The sequence below is a fragment of the Carex rostrata genome, chromosome 22 (genome assembly GCF_964058835.1).
Source record: "Carex rostrata chromosome 22, lpCarRost1.2, whole genome shotgun sequence".
NCBI classification, from domain to species: Eukaryota; Viridiplantae; Streptophyta; class Magnoliopsida; order Poales; family Cyperaceae; genus Carex; species Carex rostrata.
The window spans coordinates 8,204,308-8,214,219 of NC_135939.1; the positions used below are offsets into that span (position 1 = coordinate 8,204,308).

The 9,912-nt window shown below is 35.7% G+C and overlaps 1 long non-coding RNA gene across 1 annotated transcript; it reads right to left on the reverse strand.

Annotated features, from left to right (window-relative positions):
• Positions 1 to 6,140: 6,140 nt before the first annotated feature.
• Positions 6,141 to 7,348, reverse strand: LOC144574391 (uncharacterized). Its single transcript, XR_013518201.1, has 2 exons — positions 7,124 to 7,348; positions 6,141 to 6,395 (listed from the first exon to the last, which is right to left on the reverse strand). It is a non-coding gene; the product is annotated as an uncharacterized LOC144574391 (long non-coding RNA).
• Positions 7,349 to 9,912: the final 2,564 nt, after the last annotated feature.

The window sequence follows — 9,912 nt, forward strand, 5'->3', positions numbered from 1 at the left end:
CACCTTAATTTACACAAAAATTATTTATTCAAGCACCTCCCTCCACGGCCCTGCTTAATTTAGAACATAAAACAACAAACTATATTGAGTTGCAGAGGGTACGTTAATCGCTTATCAAATTTCAAGAATTAATTTACCTTTGCAACGTGCTTGAGATCCGATCTCTTGCAAATTGGTAGTTGATGCTTGTCGATCTCCTAGAATGCCTTGTGTTAGGACCCAATACAGCAATGGAAACTCTGATACCAGTTGACGCACAATCTTTTTAAGGCGGTAACCCAAAATTACTGTAGCAATTGTTTACAAGTAGAAGAAAGGATAAAGGTGATTGTAATTGCGCGCCTATGGATCTCTCACGAATTGCACTCAATGCTCTAAGTCTAATCATCCCCTTACAGGCCCCCTTTTAAAGCACAAGGATCCCCCACTACTTTCCTAAAATAGATATAGCTAGAAAGTGGTCCACTATCCTGCCTTAATTAACTTCCCCAAAATAGCTACAGTACCAGTACAACACATTCTGAACATATATATATAGATGTGATCAAAATAACATCATAGATAATAATAGGAATTGCTAAAAAATAGCACCAGCGCAATCCTTTCCATTTTTATTTTATATTTTGCAGCAACCAAGATAGACATAACCACTCAGGTAAAACTGGCAGCCCTTACTCTACATTCAACAGATGAAAATTAAAGCTTAGACATACATACATAGATAGGAAAGCCTTAGACATTATACACATATAGGAATGGCAGGGTATTAATTTAATATATACTAACCATATATATATATATATATATATATATATATATATATATATAGTGGAACTATAGTCGCCAGAATCAGGATGCTTCAAGATTGAGAAAAAGAACACCTTTTTTCTTCCACCTCCAAATTGTGTAAATATTTAGGCCTGTTTAGCACAAGCACAACAAACTATATTTTTTTTTCCACCTCCAAATTTACAATACAAGGCAGGTTTCGACAAAAAAAACTCGATCGTTGCAATAATGGAGATGAAGAAGGTTACATGTGCTTTCCTTTTCGTTGCCGTATCCACCACTGCTGAAATGGTATCTAAGGCACCAACTCCAACTCCAGCACCTATCAATGGGGCCTTCTCAGTCTCTGCACCGACTGTCGGGACCTTATCGGTGCCTCCATCCTCTCTTTCATCGCGTACTACTTGAACTAAGTCCTTTCTAATTTATGGATTAGTTAAGAAAAATGTTGAGAAAGAGAATTTATGGATTCTGGTGTCATGTATGTGGATCATATATAAAGCTCTTTCCTGAATATTGAATGATCATCCTTTTAATTAAGTGTTTATTAATATTTTTTTTTTGAAGGTTAGCGGCTTTAAGTGCCAACTAACAATTTCTTTGATAAGAAAAACAAATTACAACGAGTTAAATGACTCCCCAATACAAAATCTAATATTTTATTCTCATAAAATTACTCAAAATAACTCTAATATATATTCTAATCTCACTTATAAATACTCATAATTGCTCTATTACCTCAAACCCTATCGCTCTCTATGATCGGATCCGTTCTTTCGACCACCGTCGCGCTCCGAATCGAATTTTGGTTTGAATTAATTTCGAATTGAGTTTGGTTTGAATTAATTTCGAATCGATTTTTTTACGAACTCAATTTCAAATCTTTTATGAACTTTTTTACAACAAGGAAGAGTGATTGTAGTCACCGAAAGTGAGAGGTGAAAGTCGTTTAGGATTTTAGAACTGAGAGTGAGAGTTACGACTTATGAGTTATGACTTATGGCTGGAGGGCCTTATGTTTAAACTTTTAAGTCATCAGCAAACATAAATCATCAGCGGAAATTAACAGTTCACGTTACTTTGAGATTGAAATCTAGAATAGTTCACGAACCTATTTCGAACGAACCAGGTCCAGTTTGAATTTGATTTGAATTAATTTCGAACTATTTAGAATCGAATTTTTTACGAACTTTTTGGAATCAAACTCGAAGCGAATCACAAACTACGAATTTTTTGTGCAGCCCTAATCTAATGTAAAAGATTGACAAAAATAAATAAACCAGAAATAACAACCTCGTATAACCTAACTTAACTAACAAATATCAATTTTTTAGAATATATAATAAACAACAAACACCGCAAAAATAGAATAATAAATTACTACACTATGAGGAGTTGATTTTCCGAACATGCTTGAGTAGCTCTCCCATGTCAGCCCTAAGTTCCACATTCTCGCTGCCTCTGATCTCCATAATATCAAAATTAATGCCTTTCAAATTTATAATGTGCAACTTGTTCCCAGGAAATCCAAGGCTTATCTCCACCTTGTAATGTGACTGCATTAAAAATTTAATCAAGAGTTAGTTAGGAAGGACTTAAAATGCTTGAAACTAGTACGTACTGATGCAACCCAACAGGTTCTATCTGGTAAGAGTGATAATTAGTTGGTTCAACAAGGGGTAAAATGCTTGAATACTAGCTAGTCCTGATGCAACCCAACTGGTTCTATCGATCTGGTAAGAGAGATAATAAATTGGTTCAACAAGGGGGGCCCCTTAAGTTGAAACTTGTAGGTTTTGATAAGTTTCCAATATAAAGACTAAAGAGTACTTATTTAAGATGAATTTAAGCTTGGAAGTTGGAACCACCTTTAGAAGTCAGTCAGTCTTGTAAGAGTATTTAATACTAATCAACACTGCCTCTTTTCTTGCACTTCCAAAAATACTAACCTTTAGAAGTTAGCCAGTAATGATTTCAGTGAAGAGCTGCAGACAGATCCGGACCGTCTATTTAAAATTTAAAATTAATTAAATGGACAAATGGGGAGAATAATACAGTTAGGGTTAGGGTGGATATAAATATAATTATAGACCGATCTATCCAATCTAAAATCGACGGTCCAGATTTTTTTTGAATAAAGGACTTAAAGTCGTTTCATTACAGAAAGTCTATCCAAGTTAAAAAAATGTTTTAACAGAAATATCTCACATCATCAAAAATTCAAAATGATACCCTGTGAAACATGCAGTTATCTGGTGTCTCGTATGGACGCTAACATGCCATTGGCTATTAGGCTTAATTTACTAATTAGTAATTACTCCTCTTCTCTTCACGTCTTCACGATGCATCAAGAAGCAATCAATAGTAAATTATATATTTGTAATTTACTAGTAATATGTTATACTTATATGTTATGTTGGAATCTGGAGAAGGCCGGCCCAAATCTCACTGATGAAGGTAGTTCATTTCTAATGTTAGAAATAATATATAACAATTAATTAATTAATTAAATAAACATAAGAATTATTTCTAAAATTAAATGAGCTAGCTTAGCTAGTTCTGTTCGGCTCAATCACAAATAAATCACTTTTATTTTAGATCAAAATTAGAATCAGACTCGAGAAACCGACTCGACTCAATTGGAGCAAACCATCTATTAATTAATTTGTATCGCGCGCGTATCAAAAATAATATATATAACTTTTCACAAATTAATTTGTCTACTCAACTCACATCCTACTCCCTCAAACAAAAATCCACCCAATTCAACTCCATATAATTAATTGTATCAATGTACACTTATTTATTAAACTCCGTTTTACAACTTAATTAGATATAGTTCGAAATTATTTACATTTTGGAGAGTGAGAAATTAAACTATATATATAAGATATTTCCATTTTATTTATTGAATCAAATGTTAATTCACACTTTATTCATACCTCACTTATTACAATGTTGCATGTATAATAAAAAAAAATACAATAAACAGTTCATGAAAGTGTATGTCATGCTTCTATCGTGCCTCACATTCTTATTATCGTTTTTATAATACAAACAGTCACTACTACAAAAATGGTCATTGTACACTGCACATTGTACACGGATTTGATAATTTTACCTAAAAACCGTGGATAAATTGTAATTTTTTGGAAGCCCGAAATATCCGTGGGATCTCTACACGGATGCTTATTAAAGAATCAGTGTAGAAAGCCTTGAGAGAACTACACGGACGTTTATTAGGAACTGTACACGGGTTATTATTTAAATAACAGTGTAGAAAGCCTTAAGAGAGCTACACGGATATTTATTAAAGAACCGTGTAGAAAGGTAAGAATTGTACACGGATGTTTGTTTAAATAGTAGTGTAGAAAGCTTAAGAGAGCAACATGGACGTTGAGCCGTGTAGAAAGGTGAAAATTGTACATGGTTTTTTGTTTAAATAACAGTATAGAAAGCCTTGAGAGAGCTACACGGATTTTTAAGTAAAAAATCTGTGTAGAAAGGTTATTCTAGGGTTTTGGTTATATAAAAGACCTTCTCCTTCCAGCAGTGCCGTTTTAATCAATTAATACTCTCTCTCTCTCCTTCCAGCAGTGCCATTCTGATTTTTGTGCATAAGGAGCTAGGATCTGAGATCTTTAAAGTTAATTTGTATTTCTCCTCTCTATTTTGCTAAGCTTAGTCATGTGTATATATATATTTCTCTTTTCTGTTACTAGCTTATTATTGCTTATTTAGAACAATTATTAATTAATGCATGCATGCTTGATTTGTTAAGATAATGTAAATAATTAGTGTAATGTGGACCATTTTTTGAAAGTGAGAAGTAAAGAAAACGCCTAAGGTCTCCATCATCAGATCTGAGGAAAACCGTTGAAGATCAGTACTAACGCTTCTGTCTAAAGATGTCTGCACTTCAGAACTGTAAGATTTAAATTACTTTGCTATTTTATTTTGAATTTACGGATTCTGGATTGCTTGTGTTTTTTTAATTGCAAAACACTCATGAATTATTAAGACTATCATTTGGTATTAGAGTCATCGTAAATTCATATAAGATGCAATATTTTTTTGTTTTACGAAATTGATTTTCAATGATTCGTATAAAAGCTAAACAGATTCAACTAATTTTATATATAAATATTTTCTTATAATTGATTGCAATTTCATCTTCTTTTCTCTTCGATTTTCTGATATGTATTGTTTCTTCCTACTTTACCCCCAAATATCGCTCAGCCAATCATTGTCCCGTGGCCTCAGATTTTCGTGCATGTATCAAGTACTTAATATTGAAAATGCTTGAATGTAGTTCGGTTTTTAATTTTGAACAATTATGAAATGTTATGGTGTCCCTATATCTTGGTACCGAGCCAGCTGGTACAGTTTGAAGCTAATAAGTTACCAGCATACCTCAATGCATGGTGGACTCCTAGTCTTATCAAAGATCAATGTTTATATACCTTACTGTTATTTACTTCCTTATTTTCAACTCTCAAATTTGTACTTCTGGAGATTAATTAACTGGTTAATTATTTGTAGTTGTACCTATTAGGTGGACTAGAATAGTCATAGAGGAACTATTTGGCAAATATATGTTTAATTTTAAAACATTCAAAATTATATGATGGCATTTTATCACTGTGAAAATTACATTCTATTTTTTTCTTGGGATTGTACAGCTCGTGCTTCGATTTGGAAATCGCTTCTTCCTTCCCCTCTGGAATCATGATGATTTCAATGGTTCTAAATTGTAAATTAGCACCATCTGTGTTGTGTAACGCCACGACGACAGTGCTATTGGGCAATAAAAATGTACTGATGTTGATTTTGTTTAGCTACTAGGTTGCTTAGGGAGGCAGTTTTGTTGAGGTAATTTGGAAATTGAGTTGTACATGCATTTGTTGCTAAATTATGTGATTTGACTATCTATGTGCAATTTTAAGTGGTTTTCTACATGTTTTCTATTAAGGTGGCACAAACTGTGCATTATGATTTTTAAGTGCAAGTCAAATTGTGGTATATTGCTCAATTGAAGAAGATTAAGTTGCTAAGTGCATGTCAGAGTCGTTTAGAAAAACTTTTAGCATGTTGTTTAAGCATGTTTAAACTTGTATTACACTGTTTTCAGCATTTTGTTCCAGAAACAGCCAGCATGTTTTATTTAAAATTGTTTTGTACATGTTTTACATTAAACATGCTAAAAGAACAATACACTTCAAGAGCAGTAAGCATAGTAACAGAATTAAAGAACTGCTATAAGCATGAAGAAGGGCCAATTTATCATAACAGAAAGACAATTTTGCAAAAATAAGCATACATCATAATTTTGTTAAAAATAAATAAACATGTAAAAGGGCAATTTTGTTATAACACAATAATAAACATACATCATAACTAATTAAAGAACTGTTACAAGAGATGTAGTAACAACACACTTGAAATAATAATTCTGTACTTCATCATGTAATTAAATCAACAACTAATTAAACATCAAGTACTACAGGAAACTTTAACAACAATATGGCTTCGTCATCTTTTGCAAAAAGGGGTCGCCACATCTGCATCCCCTTCCTTGTTGTTTCTACTTCGACTGCTCTTATTGCCTAGTCAAGTAAAAATAATGTTATCAAAAGAATATTACAATTCAACCATGTCTTTATTCTTGCTTGAACTGTTAAAGGGGCTCTAGTAATATTACCCCAACGAATTCTAAATAATGGTAAGCAAAAATGCTTTTTCTCTCCCAAGGTTCTAATACAGTGGCACGTTGAATTCCACATAAAGCTTAATATTTTTCTAATTAAATTTGATAAAGTCAGAAATCCATACGGATGTATAAAATTTAATTTTTTTCTAACTAAATTTCATCAAGTCATAATAAGAGCTATCATCCATTTGTACCAACCCACATATACTGGTAACACACTGTACCAATCATTTGTACCAGTAAAGTTCATCAATTCTCTTTAAGAAAGCTAATTACACGTGATCTTTTACAGTATTTACTGACTATTTCCAGAAATTAAGCTAATATTGGATTAGGTGTAACAGCTGATAAGAAGCTTATTCTAAGTATGATAATCTATCAATATTTACTGACTATATTTTTTCATAAAACTGATGTAATTATAATCAGGTGTTTGCAACTATTTGAAAGTGATAACTCTGTTTTTTCAAAAAGAAACCTAGTCACTTAATGAGGATCTGAAAAAACCGCCGGATGTCTTTCGTACCATCAATACAGAGAAACAAGATAGAGAAACCGCAAGTTTCTTATCAATTACTGACTAACGACAGGAAAAGCCGCAAAAGAATCCAGTTTGGAACTAACCCGAAGAGTTCTCGAAGTTTCAACGGCAATGGAGGACGAGCTGGCACTGTCGCCGAAACCCTAGGTCGCGTGACAGAAGGAGGGGAGAGCCGATCGGGGAAGAAGAGGTGGTCGCCGCTGGGTCTGTGATAGAGATGGTCGGGGATGAGAGTGAAGTCGCCGCTGGGAAATCCAGTTCGCGCGAGAGAGAAAGAGAGGGAGGAAGGAGTCAGGAGGAAGAAAGAGGGGTTCAAATCTCAACTGGACCCCTCCAGTTCCGCCCCATTTGATTTTCAGCGAAAACTTTCTGATCTGAGATCGATATTGCACGAATCTGGATGAAAATCTAAGGGATCAAAATGCAAAGCACAATAGGCTCTTTACTTTGCAAAGTACGATAGCCTTACTCATATATATATATATATATATAGATGGGCTATGGTGCATTGCAATGCATGGAGGGGTTTGTGCATTGGACCATAAATCTAAAATTCAAAATCCAAATGACCGATCCAAACCGTTCATCTTGTTCTCCATATTAATATGTGCTTGGAGACCAAATTTTACATTTTTTCTGATTTTTTTTACTATTTTATAAATAAGTATTTTACAAAATTGTTGATCCAACGGTGGCTTAACAAAACAATAAAACATAACAAATAAGTTCATAACTTAGTTCAAACCAAACAAATAAGTTCACACAAGCAAAATAGCAAGTTTATCTGCCCCTGCCACGATGTCTCAATAAACCTAACAAACGATTAGTTGTACTGGTACGAGCTGCAGGTGCGGCATTACTTGTAGAGGCTTGACAACTAGATGATTGGCTCGGAGGAGAGGGGGGGGGGGGTTGTGTTCTACCAGTTGCTTCAGCAAAAACTCTAGCATTTTCTCTTTCGTTGTGCGCGTTTATAGCATCTGAAAATAAGAACACAATTCAGTTAGTAATATAATAAAATCATAAATGAATTTCGTACAATGCTACATACCTGCCGTGCGCCTGTCAGAAACAGAACGGCGACCCCGATTTCCCGACGGTCGCCTACCACCCATCTCGTCCATGGTCATTACAATACGCTTGTGTCTCCTCCTCCCCTTTCTTATCCATCCTTCTGAAGGGAGTATTCTATCACCGACATATGCAGGCCACTCATGCTGATCGGGATAAGAATGGAAAGATCCACCCCAAGTGGAAGCAAGGTAATCGGTACGGTACATGTCAGCAACATAGTGATCCTCGCAGTAGTTCCTCACTCGGCATACTGCCATCACGTGACTGCATGATATGTGACTTAGTTGGGGTCCTTGGCATGTACAGGTTACTGCCCTGGCATCTCCGAATTTAACCACGTACTTGCAAGCCCTCTTGGCAAACGTCATAGTGCCATCTGGTTTACTGCTGGTAGGAACGTACTCATTTGGATTTTGCACTTCGAATTCTGTTCCATCATTGCCCATCGGGATCACGGTCATAGTTGCACCTTTGTCCCTGTGTCGTCTTAGTTTCTCCTCCACCCTTGTTGAAAATGACTGGTTCATCCTTATTAATTCTGCGGCCTTAGCACGCCATTCCTGAAACCAGGCATTTAACTTGTAGAATGTGTCCTCTACAACTGTAGCCACAGGCAACATCTGGCTCTGCTTGAATACTGCATTCAGCGACTCGGACCCGTTGGTGGTCATTGATATTGCTATATCCGACCTATTGTTTTGACCAATTTCAGTACCAAAACACGAATTTTGAGCCATTAAATAACATCTATTATAATGATTATGCGTAGAATTGGTACTGCTGTGCTTTCATTCTTATCTTGCAGGAAAATTGGTGAAATCAAGCGAATTGCTGAAGTTAAGAGACCTTGATGCGACCCTCATCAGACTTGACGCGAGGCGCATCAACCACTCAGAGCCGCACCAGCAGGTCGCAGCACCACTGCATGCGAGGCGCATCCATCACACTCCGATGCGGGTCGCAACAGTGGTGATGCGGGTCGCATCGCGAGCTTCCAGAGCAGACAGCAAAGGCCCAATAAGGGCCCAGAATTGAAGCAACCGTTTTGAAAGGTCTATAAATGGACCACCTCTGGTGACAGAGAGGGAGTTCCGAATTTGAAGATTCAAATCCTCAAGAATTGGAGTGTTGATCAAGAAAGAAGGGAAGATCCTTGCTAGATTGCTACATTGGGTTCTATCATGATCTCTTCTCTTCTCTCTTCTTTTATGATGTTGTTTGAGTAGATCTTTCTTGTTTCTAGGGTTGATGTAGTCTAAAGCTTTGATTGTATGTATTGCATTTGAATTTGAGTTGTTCTTGTGATCAATTGATTGAGTATTATTCTTTCATTGCTTGATTTTGATTGTTTGAATCTTGATTGTCTATTGTTGAATGTTTCTTGCATCTCTTCTAATTTCTTGACTTTGATCCTTCTTGCAATTTAATCAAGCACATGAGGTAGGTTAGAAATCTGAAAAGATAGATCAATTGAACCGAAAGGTGAGATTTCCATTTATTGAGAGATAGTGGATACCTTTAGCAAACCGATCAATTGACTTAGATTGAACACGAATAAACGAGAGTTGAAAGTTGTAGATCTAAGAAGGTGAAATTGCAATTCCTTACTAGGTTTCTGGTGCTAATAAACGAGAGTTGAGGCTCAGGAATCGTAGGTAGGGTCAGTAGAACCTTGCACAATCGAATAACTCAGAAACAGATGCAATGCTGCATTCGCTCGAGGGCCATGCGAGTCGCATGGGAGACCATGCGGGTCGCATCACTAGGGTCGCATCAGAGATGATGCGAGTCGAGTGAG